The sequence below is a fragment of the Leptidea sinapis genome, chromosome 32, assembly GCF_905404315.1.
Source record: "Leptidea sinapis chromosome 32, ilLepSina1.1, whole genome shotgun sequence".
Lineage (NCBI taxonomy): Eukaryota > Metazoa > Arthropoda > Insecta > Lepidoptera > Pieridae > Leptidea > Leptidea sinapis.
In genome coordinates, this window is record NC_066296.1 from 7,956,419 (window position 1) to 7,970,961 (window position 14,543).

The window sequence follows — 14,543 nt, forward strand, 5'->3', positions numbered from 1 at the left end:
ACCTCCTTTACTCAGAATGCCAAGTCTTAACGGTCCGGCAACTATATATTCTTCGGAGTGTATTAAGAAAACATGCGACCCTACACCTCAACGTGACTGTTCTTGAACGACGCCGCACCCATATATGTCCCATAATAAAATGTAAAACGGCCTTCGCAAAACGTCAATATGATGCTCTCTCCTCTAAGCTTTACAATAAGATTCATGAGAAGACTTTTATCTACACACTAAGCAATTTTGAGTTAAAAAAGAAAACCACCCCTTATCTTAAACAATTATCATATTCAGAAACGGAAAGTCTACTGTAACCTACTCACTAAGAATTACACACACACACACACACACACACACACACACACACACATACATTCACATTTAATTTTTATTTTTTAAATTTGTTTCGTTTGTCATTGTCATTTGTCGAGGAATCACTGACCCCGAAGATACAGTTTTAACTAGTTTCGGGGTCAGAGGTCTTTTAATATCACTGCAAAACCAAATTTTCAATGTATTGTTACAATTAGCGATAAAAAGATGTAAATAATTGGTATTATGTAATAAATATTGTACATTTAGTAATTTAAGTTATTTGCAGTGAGTGTAAAATAAAATGAAATAAAGTATTATTATTATTTAAAAAAAAAAGTCCTAACATTACATGTCAAATATTCCCTTTCTGTTAATCAACATGGATTTCTAGCAGGTCGTTCCACTACAACAAATTTAGCATGTTTTTACAATCTACACAGACTTTGCTAGTGCGTTTGACAAAGTTGATTACAAAATCCTCATCAAAAAACTATACCACTTTGGAATAACTTGTCTACTCCTCAGTTAGTATCAGTCTTACCTAGCAAAAAGTCTTCAGATTGTGTCAGTGAATGGTTACATTCATGTATATACACATAATTCACATGCCTTACCTTATTATGTCTAGCGTTCCTCAAGGCTCTCACGTTGGTCCCATATTTATTATTATATGATATTTTTAAGACCCGTGAAGACTTGCTTTTAATTAGGTTTAATTTCTATGCAAAGTTTCAAACTCATATACATAGTATTTCTATTATTGCTGACGGGTTATATTAATAATTTAGAGTCGACTTTGTGATTTTTTTCTATTGAGGAAATTCTACGACATCATGTTTTCTTATCACTGAATCGCTAGATCATATCCTAAATGTAATCATATATTTATTTCAACGTGATTGACATAGAGTTGTTTATAGAGTTAAATATTTTAAGCAATTTGAGGTAGGGTACCTTTAATATGACCTGAGATATGAGCTCCTCCTATAGGTCCTTCTTGTGTATTTTGCAAGACAATATTTTACAACGAAATCGCATGCTTAGTTGGAGTTACAATAAGCGGCTTTTAACACACCGGTTGCCAGATATTCTCCGCTTCCTACATACCGATCTGAACGAGTCGAGGGAAAGCTAAATGTGTAACCGGACATCCGGCATGAGGCACTCCGTCGTTCGAATAAATAATCACTTAAAAGTAAAAAGTATAGCACAAAGATTTAATCTATAACTTAAGCGTACTTATGTTAAATTAAGGGACATACTATTTCCGTAATTTTTTATAAAATGTAATAATAATTTAAATAAGATATAAGTGTAACAAACTAAATCATTACTTCAAATGTTAAGTTTTTAGGGTTTCGTAATCAGTGAACCGAAGAAAACTCTATTACCGTAAGTATCTATTTCTACTCTGTGTTATTACTGAGACACTACAGTCCGTCCGCTGTCTGTCAGCACGCTGAAATTAGGACAGATTATTGTGTAATTGTTATTATTATGACGGGTACTCGCGATAAATACTTTATTAATTTGATGTCGATATTTCGATTCTATTGCATGAATAGTGGTCGCGGCGCAACTGCGGAGGCGGCGAGAAACTCTTGACACATTGATAGTTGACACTAATAGTACATCAATCTGTCCACGTGGCGCCTAATTCATTTTGGTGTTTGATTCCCTAATTCACGACACACACTACTGACGACGTCCATACTTTCAGATCTTTTTGTTACATTTGTACTGCAGAGTGAGACCACGGAATTCCACGTTTGCGCTAGTCTAAATCCATCCTCCCTATCAAAATTGTTGGTAACTTTTTTATTTTCATTGCTTCTCTAACGAGCCGTGGGATGTATTGGCGTTCAGCAGAAATCACTCGTGGGTTGTGCAGCCCGATCCAATGGTTGGTACCGGCTTTAAGCAAGTGTTCGGCTATTGCAGATTTTTTAGGATCGATATTTTTAACTGCGCTAATGTGTTCCTTAACGCGTTGAGAAATAGCTCTTTTTGTTTGTCCGATATAGGAGCTTCCGCAGCTGCAGTCACAATATAGACCCCGGGGCACTGGTATGGAATACTGTCTTTTGGTGAACGCTCCCTCCGCTGCACTCTAACTAGATACCACATTACCTAAGAACAATATATTTATTATTACGGCAACCGTATATTATTGTGTGTATTGGCTATTTGTAAAGATGCTTATGTGCGTGGCATCTTGACACTCAATGGCATCTTTCAAATTTTGTAACATACGCTTCGTGTTATTTTACACGGTAATTAATAAAATATAAAATTCTGATGATATGTGATCCCAGTGTCTTTCTTATTATGTGTAGTATTATTCTTACAAAGTTTTACTACTCAACCCGGCATTTTAGTTTCAATTATTAGCAAAGTTGAACATAGCATGTGGCACGTCAACGTCACACATTGTTCGAAACTGGCTCGAGTACGTCCACTTGGCCGTAGTATTAGTTGCCGCACTTTGCGACTATGCCTATGGTATCTAGTTAGAGCACAGCGGAAACCAATCCTTAATCTAAGTCAGCAAAAGGGGTAACAGATAACAAAAACATACTGTTTTTATGATATTTTAATATTAAAATGATTACATGAAATTGTTAGTTATAGACCCTACGACCACAGAGAATGAAATACACGAAGCGATATAGTTAATTTATTTTTGCCAATTAAATAACATGTTACTTTAAAGCCTAATTAATTATATTTATTTGATGATGATGATGATGAAGAAGCTGGAATTAACAAAGGTGCATTTCGGTAAATGATTTTTTATCCTTGAATATTGGCCCCCAAGCGCCGTAATTTTTTTGTTCTTGTTTCTTTGGGGGCTGAATCGGCATGGTTACTGGTTTTCTGAAAAGTAAATCACAAAAATTTATGACATCAACAAAATAAATTCGATTCAAATTATTAAAACTTTACTGAGCCATTTTCAACTTATTTATTAATACGGCTATACTAACGTTTGTATCGGTCTTGGTACGGACTAGTTTCGGATCATTCAGAGGTAGGTTTCGAGTTAAGTTTATACATTTTTATTTTGCACAAAAAGAGGTAACAAGAATTAATATTTTTAAAAAAAGTGCGAGCTTAAAATTATTTGTAAAAAACACATTTTCTCCGAGTAAATTAAAACAAAATAATCCAAAATTGCATTCTAAGTCTTCATTCAATTTTTGCTATAAATTATATGTTTCTTCGTTATAAGCTGCTCAAGTTAATTTATTATAGAATACACATGTAGCTTAGTAGTAAATTTAGCTGTGCTTTTCACAAGCCTTTTTATCAATCACGTGGTGTATTCACTTTGAATGTATTATTGCATAAAAATTAATCGATAGGAAGGTGAACAGGAATAACTTAATGTTAACTTAACGTTTTAGCTTCAGGTTTTAATTAATATCTCAAATTTAAATAATATCATGACCAGAGATTTTTTATGACAATAAGGGACGAGACGAGCAGGACGTTCAGCTGATGTTAATTTATACACCCTGTCCAGTACAATGCAGTGCCGCTGAAAATTCCCAAAAATTCTAAGAGGCACTACAATAATTGCACTCGTTACCTTGTGACATAAGATGTTAAGTCTCATTTGCCCAATAATTTCACTAGCTACGGCGCCCTTCAGACCGAAACAAAATAATGTTCACGGCAGAAAAAGGAGCCGTTGTTGTACCTATAATCTAGTTGACATCCTGTGTAAATGAGCCTCCCACTGGTACTTACTTAACAGGTGCTGATAAGTCGATTTGTTGAATAGTTTTCATGGATGATTTGTATGCGTCGCCGCGGGCCATGGTGATGGTGATGATGATGAGTGCCGCTGGTGAAGAAAATCTACGGTACGTGCTGAATGTGGGTGAGTACGGCGTGCTCCAGACGGTTCCCGGTGTTAGCCCGACGGCTGCCTTTGCGGGTGCACAGGTTTTTAGCGAGTCTGGAAAAAACAAAATTTTTCTATCAATACAAATCTTATAACTATATTTACAATACTATGACTATATAAAATTAAAACTATCATTGCGTAGCGTGCCAAGAATACTGGCAGTTTTCCGCGTTAGATAGCTAGGCTGATCCGTTGACCGAAATAGCTGCCAGCGCTTGGGTTTCCAGTAGCGTTATTGAAGCGCGAAGATAGTATTTTGAACATTCTTGTCAAGTCATTGTACAATATCTTGGACATGAGAAGGAGTTTTTTGGAGGAGAAGACATTTTTTTATTATAATTCTGCTGTGAAATAATTAATACAATTAAATTATGAGAAAATGATTTCCCCAGATTTATGCACAGAAATATTCTCATAAGGTATATCCATTGTGTTAATTACTTCTTAGCTCCAGATGTTTCAGCCCGTTTGCAAGTGCAGGAGCGTGGATTAGTTAGTAACTTTTTAAATGTAATGATTAATTAGTAGGATTCATAAGATACATAATAGCTTTTAGGGTAAATGTATATTATAATAAAGTCCCAGCTACTGTTCAGGCAAGTCAAAAAAGGCTCTGTCGTAAATCCTACTACTCCACAGCTGAATATCTAAGTGATCCGACAGCCTGGAAATAGATTATGATTATTTTATAGCAATAGCAATGACATTACAATATTGTATATTTGATTAAAAAGAGTGCAAAAACAATTGCTAGGAGAGTCTCAACGCCCCATTTGTTTGCGACGCGGTAGTAGTATCCAGTATATTAGAAATGACATCATAAATAATTCTAAATGAATCAATTTTGAGAAAATAAATGCCTTTTATTCCTTTTAACGATAGAAATAATTATAAGCATGTGACGGGAGATCAAGTATAACAGTATAATGTAGATAATAGAGGGAAAGTTGAGAAAACAAGGCCAGTAGAAAGACCAAGGAGAATATAATGGAAAGATACTGTAACCGGTTCGTAATTTGAAAGGTTTTGGCGTAGGGAAAGTGCTATAATGTTGTTAATCACAAAACAGTTTAAAGATATGTATTTTACCTATTCTTTTTTATTCATCATGTCCACTTAGAAGAAAATAGGATGACCATAATTGTGAGGCTAATGCCTCACATTCATCAAACTAATTCGTTAGATGTTGCAAGTTAGAAGTTACAGTAGTAAAAATTAGGGAGAAGAGACATTTAAAGGAGGTTGGATAAGAGATTGAGGGGGTATAAAATCGTACAAAGAAGAATGCATTAAAGGACAAATGCTCTCGCGTTCCATACGAGCGCACTTCCAACTATGCCAACCATTCGAGTGACGTATCGTTGATAAAATCTTGTATGCTTTGTTCAACTCTCAGGATGTGGCTTCATCTACAGGATCTACTTTACAGTTGATAACCTGCTCAACCCCAATATTTGCATATTATAAAATTGACTTGAGAAGTCGCGTTTGTCTAATCTAAGCAATTTGTTATGTTTTTAAAGTGATAACCCTTACTTTTGGGGTTAATTACACAAATAAATTCTATGTTTAGCTAGAAAAACTCGAGTGCAAGCGTGATTCAACATAAGCGGCGTTTTTTTTTTGTTAATCTAACTATTCACACCGGCGAAGATTCTATCTTCTGGTTTGTGACAATGACAAGAGCTGTCATTGATAATGAAAGATGAGGATAGCTCGCTTGGTGGCCAATTGCCGGACTCAGATGACTCAGATCATAATATTGAGACTTTTCTAGATGATGATATAAAAATAAACTCACCAGCTATTGTATAAGAGTAAAATATATGGTGCCAATATATTTTTGCATAAAAAGTATTATTAGTAAATTGGATTATTATGCTAGCTTTTATTCTTGCTTCTCGCTAACTTGTTTCTAGTTCCTAGCTATAATCGCTACTCGTTTGTCATCGGCGTTGTGACAAGTGCCAGACTCATATTATACACGCCCTGCAGCTTTCTTCCACTTATTACAAAGCTGTTGTGAGCACATATGAGCTTTGTTGTACGGTGTTTCAGCGTTCAAAAAAGCTCGTAAACCTTCCTTAAAGGCCAGAAACCCTCCTGTGATTCCTCTGGTGATGCAAGAGAATGTGGGCGGTAGTGATCACTAACACCAGGTGACCAGTATGCTCGTTTGTCCTCCTTTTTCCATAAAAAAAAAATAAAAAAAAAGTGTAATGTCCTTGCTAGAGCATCTTCATATTTAGTTCGAGTTGTTGCAGGCTGTCTTTAATTACTATCGTACAGTCATCTGCAAATAAAATCGCAGGATATGGTATATTTGAGGGCAAATCGTACAGTCATCTGCAAATAAGATCGTAGGATATCGTATATTTGAAGTCATAAGTCATTTATATATAACAAAAATACTAAGGGGCCTAGCACGCTACCTTGGGGTACACCGAATGCAATTTCACGTTCTTAAGAAATTCGGGGTTTTTCCCATTTTTAATTGCGACCTCCACGTCCTATGTCACTGGTTAAGCCTTTAGGGCTGACAGCATAGAGGAGGTTTTTAGTCGGTAGGGGGTGTCCGCTTAGGTGGACTCATGAGTTCGACATATGGGCCCCGTTTCGGGGTCTTCAATAGGTTAATGTATTTTACCTCGTATCCAAAAAAAAATGACTCAAGTCATAATATTGACACTTTTCTAGACGATGATATAAATATAAACAAAACCGCTATTGTATATAAACAAAGTATAATTAGTGAATTGGGTTTTTATGCTAGCTTTTATTCTAGATTCTCGCTAACTTTGTTCTAGAACAAACTAGTTTCTAGCTTTATTCGCTACTCGTGTATCATCGGTGGTAGGCCAAATGCCAGACTCAGATTATTGGCTTTTATTTGGTTTTATGGCTTGTTATATAATATGGGAAATTTACATCAAAACACCATTACAATAGTTGATGCAAACCAGTTGGACTGCATGATGCAATATTGCTGATAATCTCATCAGCTCATTGACATTTTGTTGTTGTGCCAAGGGTTTTTATTAACATACTCGTTTCATATTTTATATAAGTGCTCATAATATACGACTTTAACGTAAAAATATTTAATTGAGTTGGACTTTGGATTCTTCTAATGTTCAACTGTGTGGTGCAGCAACTCCTGCATCGTCTGCCGAAGTCGGTAAAAGGTCCAGTTACACAAGTTCTTTACATGCAATTATATTTAGTAGTTATTGTTAAAATTTCGATCATACGAGCGGTCGTGGGGCGTGTGAGCAGTATTACCAATATCGCTCTTTCACTCACACCTACCGCCGACTTAAGGGAGAACGAGCTGATAATGCAATGTAAATTTTAATTTCAGGATTTACTGTCAATCAATGATATTCTCAGATTTTTGATGTGAAACTTTTTTAGGCGTGGTGGGCACTTTTTGGTAGGGGAAAATCTTATGCGTACGTGTCGTGAGTTCGCGTCACCGAAATGCTCATAGCAGTATATCTGTAGCTATACAGCTAACGTATTGTGCAACTTTAATGCTGTGTATATCTTATAAGTGAAATTGAATGGACTGGACTTAGTGAAAAGTTAAATTTGTATATACTGTGCATTGTTGAAATAGTGTTTGAGTTTGATTAATATATTATTGAAAATAAATTTAAATTAATAATTTAATTGTTTTTAAGCATTATTAAAATTAAAATTTTAGAACTAAAAGTAGTTTTCAGTCTCTACAACTGCCAATTTTTTTTATTTGCCCATTATCTGCTGATGGGTAGAAACAAGGTAAACAAGGACCATAAAACCCATTAGATTCCTACTATCTATATATTCGGAATGAAAAAAATTCAGTCAAATCACTCAGGCGGAATTTGAATGCTCATTGTAATCACATAATCGCCTCTGTGGATTTATATAAAATCTTTTTTCCTCACGTGATATCTGAACACACATATAAAGGGCGACAAAACCACTGCGACGACCATAGTTACGTTAGTGCCGGATAGATGGCGCTGGTGGCAATGATTTTTATCTTTTGATCCATGAGTCGAATTGATATGAAATTTTGTATTTGCATGTTGCAGCAAACACTTACTAATATGGTTACAACTGTAAATACGTACGAAGTCGCGGGTAACAGCTAGCTATTTTTATGTTATAAACGACGTTAAATATATAAATATTCCGTGTATTTAGGACCGCTGCTATGAAAATTCACAATTTTCGGGTAAAATAACGAATATAGCTTCCACCATATTCATATCATAGAAAATAGTATCAAGTTTCACTGAGGTTCATTGACATTCACTATCAGTCTGACGCTGACCACGATCTTTGAGTATTTACCTCATAACTTATGCTCGTGAACGAGCGTTACTTATGGTGGATGTAAGATCCTGCTACCAGAAACTCTGCTTCATGTTGTTAAAATTTAAAGTTATGTAATGTGTTTATAGTTTTATATATCTTTATAATTTAATCTTAATTTATATCTTTTAATAATCTCTCAGCTTGACTTAAATTAATAGATTAGTTACTAAATTCAATGTCTATGGAAATTTGGAAAACAATGTGACAAAAGGCAATAACTGTAGTTATCGATCTCAATTGTTCTGTATGTATGTATGTCAGAGTATGTGAAAAAAAGAATAACTAACGGTAAGATCTAAATAATTACATAAAATATGCTAAACAAAGTTATGGCAGAACTAAATAATTGTCTATTGGCAGTTTTCTATAACAATAACTATACTAGCACCATAATTATGCATCGCTTATATTACTCATGTCCGATTTTATAATATATAAAAACATCTACACTAAAATTTTACGCACATAGAAAGTTTTCGCCATTTTTGCTAAAAAAAAACACTGATTCGCAATTATATCGGAACTTTGGTTTTGCTAGTTATTTAATTTTGACACAACGACGACGATATAATGGTTTGATTCGATTTGAGTGTTTAGTTTAAGATTAAGAAGTGTTTAGAATCCAATTACATGCAAATACGAAGCTAATACTTATATAGCATCCCTTAAAATCTAAGGGATGCTATATTACCTTATACCTTTGTTAATTCCAGCTTCATCATCATCTTAGATGGTTTGAAAAAAGAGCTCGCCAAAATGTTCCATAGATCGCTTTAAATATTGAAATTTTATTGAAATGCCAAATTACCTTTGATGATAAACAATAATAGGAACAATAAACCAACCAGGTTTAAAGATAGGATTATACTTATTATTTCATGGTAGATATTTGTTTGTTGCAGAAATGATTTAAATCATTTAGTTTGTCTGTATTTGTAGTCTGATTAGTTTAAACTAATCAGTGTCAAAATCATTTCATGAACATTGTACTATATACAAGAAACAAATATCAAAGTATGGTGCATGTTTTAATTTTATGCCTCCGTCCTACGTCTCCGATCGGTTATATGCTGTAAGGCACGGTGTGACCGCACGTGCATCACGCAGTCACCCCGTGTTTGCTCTCGTTTGCATATATTGTAAACATCGACCGGTTTAATGTATGTCATTCTGTATTCATTTTATACCGCGTTCTGTGCTTAATATGTTTTCGTTGTTTATGTCTACAAATTTAATAACATTTTGTATACTAAAACATTTAAATCTTACAGTTTAAGAAATAATTAAATAAAATGTCACTGTTTTTCTTAACATTCTTAAGGCACAGATTGATTGTTCCAAATATTTTGTTATGTTTTATTCCGATAGTCTAAACTTTTAATATAAGCATCCCCGTTTTTACCTAAGTCTGTGCTACTTAGTAATAAATACCATTATGGCTCACTAACAAGGTTGTGTTGCCATTAAACTTTTGTGTGAGAGAAAGCTTTCTCTACTCAGGAATTCGACAAGGGAACAAACCTATTGTTTCGTAAAGGTGTTTTTATATACGACGAGATCGAAGCAGAAATGCGGATATCCGTAGGAGAACCAAAGTCACTGACATAGCCCAAATTGCTTACACACGCGAGTTGTATTTCACTTTTTGTTAGTGTGTGTGCATTGCTCAAAACAAATAAGTAATAAATGATGTATAGTAATCTTGTTTTTAAGACAGGTATATCGTATTTTCATGTACCATTACACTAAGTTGAAACTACCCTCATTATCATCGAATTTAATTTCATTTCACCCCTTGCCCCGTTTTGTATCTTCAGTAGATGTATTTCACCGAAGAGAGAAAAATGGATTCCTGTAATAATATTTTATTATCAGACATTCTGAGCCTGTTTGGCATTGTTAAGAACCGTAAGCAAAATAATTATTACATTGCCTCAAATTTTGATCACATCACATTACAGGCGGCCGCGGAGTAGGGATGAAGTAGTATGATTACAACTACTACTACTTTCAAGTCATATTAGCCGAGTTGTCAAAGCGTAGGAAGGAACAAAGTGTCGGGGAAGCGTAGGGTCGAGCCCTACACCTTACAAATATTTTTATTGCATAATACATATTTTTATTACGAATAAGTAAAGCATAATTATTATGAATATTTTTTTTCTTTCGATTATTATGCTGTTATTCATATGTTATTTTGTGAGTAAAAGTTTCACTTGAATCGTGGTTCCATAAAACCACACAATTGCTTTTTTTATTTAAAAAAAAAACTCCCGTGCCCAGCAACATTCTTAGAAAGGAAGATAGTTGAGAGTATAGAGCGTACTAAAATTATGCTCAGACTTTACATAGCTGAGTGTAAGCTTGCCATAATCTTTAATTTGGTAATTATAGTTATTTGACACTTGAAATTATGCTGACCATAAGCTAAGACAGCCCAATGCGAAAAACAATTCGCGTTTTATCACACTCAGCTAAGTTTTACGTTAGTAAAGTCTGAGAAAATTCTAAGTACGTTCTATAGATCTTACCTTGAGTATTAAAATGAATATATTATAACTAGCTGTCATGTATTCTCTCATATTTGACTTTGACAGTTTATTTTTACTAAAACGTTCGTGGCCGTGCCAATTGTCTCGTTCGTTCGTTGGATAACCTATTTAGTAGCAAGTAAACAAAACAAAATGTGTTAATACCGCTAAGTTTCACAAAACCACTTCGACACGTGATAACGTAGCAATGGATTTCGCCTTAATCTATAAAACATTTTATTAAAGGACGCACCCTTTAATAATACAATAAATAGTACCTTAAAGTATGAAATAGGTTTAGAATCTCCTTCGTAGCAAGGTAATAAAACCTTTTTCTTGCCAGTTTAGTTTTATTTCTCACATTTCGGAATTTAAAATCTAAAAATTATGCCTATCTCCTATGTGTAAATTATTATTGTCTAACAAATTACATAAAATGCATACCTTGGAAGAAACTTGTCAGTGATCGCAAATTTTCTCTTCGATTTTGTCATTAGCACCCAAGTATTGTAAAAAAATTAAAAAAAATTCACTCCAAAAGAAGAAAGCCAATCTAAAGGCAGCTGATTCGAAACTGAGGCGTTGTGAAGACAGAGCAGCTTTAATAAACGACTTGAGCCGGTTTTGTGACGTCACCGGTTGACTTCTACTTGCGTTAATCTAGAATTAACGACCTTAGAGAGGCGTAGACAGAGCTTTGTATCAAGAAGAATTGTTGACTCCTTTGGTCAAATATGTACTTTATTAGACACATTAAAAAAAATCAATACAATTATGTGCATTAATAAACAAGTTTAGTATGCCGGAAATACTTATATGGTTTTGCCAATATTCAAAGAATAAATAGTTCCGCCACACATTGGCCACAAATCGACAACCAATCTCACCTCAAAGCCGTACCTTAATAAAACTATACCATTTGAGAGGTCGTTCACTACACATAATTGTATGTCTAAGTAAGAAACGAAGTCTTTTTATTTTTTTAATTATTTATAGCTTTATTTCCATACATCAATATATTAAGATATTTACTTATATATTGTATTTGTTAGTATGTGTTAGTATTTCACTATTTTAAATAAAAAATACCAATTTTGTTAGTATTATTAGCTATTAATTTCGACATAAGGACAGCCTTTAGCGGTAAAAGCCTCCTCCATTGATTTCCACTTGTTCCTGTCTCATGCAATTCTTGTCCACATCTTTCCTGCTGTTTCTACTATGTCATCGCTCCGTCTCTTATTAGGCCTGCCTCGATTTCGTATTACGAAGTCTTAATTGATTTTTATTAATTATTCTGCAATAAGTTTATATTTCCGAGCAGTGTGGGGAAAGGGTAATAGATTTACGGCCGTTTTTCAATAACGTATCTCTAGTTACGAATACATTGCTGTCACCGTTTAATGACAAGATCTTATCTATCCATAGTTATGTCCAATATAGTTACAGTCCAATGCTTTATGTCGATAGGTTATTGAAATGTAAGTAAGCGTAAAAGGATTGATTTGTCTACCTCTAGTAAGTTAAACTAACGATAGATAGGGTATTGAAAACGGTCGTTTGATTCATACCTATCATACGAAATGCTCAATCCATTACATATTTGAGAAGTCTCTTAATAAAGAACGATTATTTTTAGTAAATTCACCACCTATAGCAGTATTATATCAACGAAATTTAATTCAAATTCAAATACAACTTCCAATCATATTAAAAAATTGTGAATTACACACTATATCATTCATTTAAGAATGTTTTTTTTTAAATTACCAGTCGAATTTTAACATCCTAAAACATTATAATTATCTGATATTATATAAGCAATAAAAAGAGCAATAATGTAATAATATAAACGAATGTCAAACGAAAATTATGTAATTTGCGATGGATTTAATTTAATTTGGTAATTTTTATTTAAAAAATGTCTTTATGCTTTTTTCATAAAATAATCCATGTATAATAGAATTGATTTGTTAACACAAAATGCATCTTTAAAAAAAATCTAACACCGGGTGCCGCGCTCTGTCTAAATGTTCTTCATTCACTGCCGGAACATAAGTAACCCCATTACCATCATTCATTCGATCGGATTTTTCCAATTTGTTGATCTTAAAAATATTTTTACTATTACATTATATTTCTAGTAAGTAATAAAAAAAATCTAAATACAAAAATAGCAATTATACCCAAACTAAACTGGGACCCAATAAAAATATTTTTAAATCATTAATTATGATTAATTCTAAATGGCATAGTAAATATTGATAGCGTTAGATACCTTCATTTTAGGCTTAATACATAAAAAAAGTGTGAGTGTACTTATGTATGCACGCAAGAAGTTATACTTCTTTGGCCTAACAAAGAAAAAATCCTTAAAATTATTTATTCCTCGTGCTATTCTACGTTTGTAGAAAGAACAATATTGTAAAAATCTTGCAATTTGAGTGTTTTGACAATTAATTGAATGTCGCAAACGTCAGAAAATTTAGGGAACCAACTTCACAGTGTTACTTTTCTGTTACAGTGATGCGTGCGCATCTTAAAATTTCACTCTCATCATTTTTCATAACGCGCCTAAAGAAGTATAACTTCAATAATTACAATAGTAACTCTATTATAATTAGATATTTGATAATTAAGAAATACAAAAAAAAAATAACAAAAAAACAACTTCAAAAACACTATTTCAAAACAATATATATAATATAAATGCACTAAAAAGTATAAAAATAATTGCGTATTTTTATACAATCCAATTAATTAATCTAATTCCAGTTACGTTTATTGTCATTTTTGGAATCGGTGTCCTTCCGCCGCGACTCGCTCTCGCCTCTCGCCTCCTCACAACTCAAGCACATCTCACTTATAACTATGTATGTAGTGACAAACCTATCTTGGATGACACCGACTAATGAACAATCAAGAATAATCAAATTCGGTTCACCCAGTCAAAAGTTTTGAGGTAACAAACATAAAAAAAACATAACGACGAATTGAGAACCTCCTCCTTTTTTGAATTCGGTTAAATATTACAAAATCGTTTTTCTATTGCAACAACAGCAAATGAAACAAGCTTATACAAATCTATTTATAAGAAGTTGTCTGACCGGTCATTCTTTAAATAATAGGTGCAGCTATAAAAATACTACAAATATTTATAATTCAAAAGTATTTGAGGTTATTATGCATGTGGGGATTGGATATAAATTAAATAGCAACCCGCGTATTTGTCCTGTTAAAATAACATTAATAAACCATTCTATGTGTTAAATCCAGCTAATAATCTGAGTGTAACAAATTTCAGTTTCAGTTTTGACGTGATTGAGAATCAAATATACAAATTACATACAACAATCTTCAAGATTCGTAAAACGCACCTCAAGTTTAGCTTTGATTATTGGAAATACATAAAATTGCAAGGT

General features: G+C 33.4%; 1 long non-coding RNA gene across 1 annotated transcript; it reads right to left on the reverse strand.

Annotated features, from left to right (window-relative positions):
* Window positions 1–2,884: 2,884 nt before the first annotated feature.
* LOC126974507 (uncharacterized) lies at window positions 2,885–11,724 on the reverse strand. The gene is made up of 3 exons (XR_007731528.1): window positions 11,566–11,724; window positions 4,063–4,273; window positions 2,885–3,186 (listed from the first exon to the last, which is right to left on the reverse strand). It is a non-coding gene; the product is annotated as an uncharacterized LOC126974507 (long non-coding RNA).
* Window positions 11,725–14,543: the final 2,819 nt, after the last annotated feature.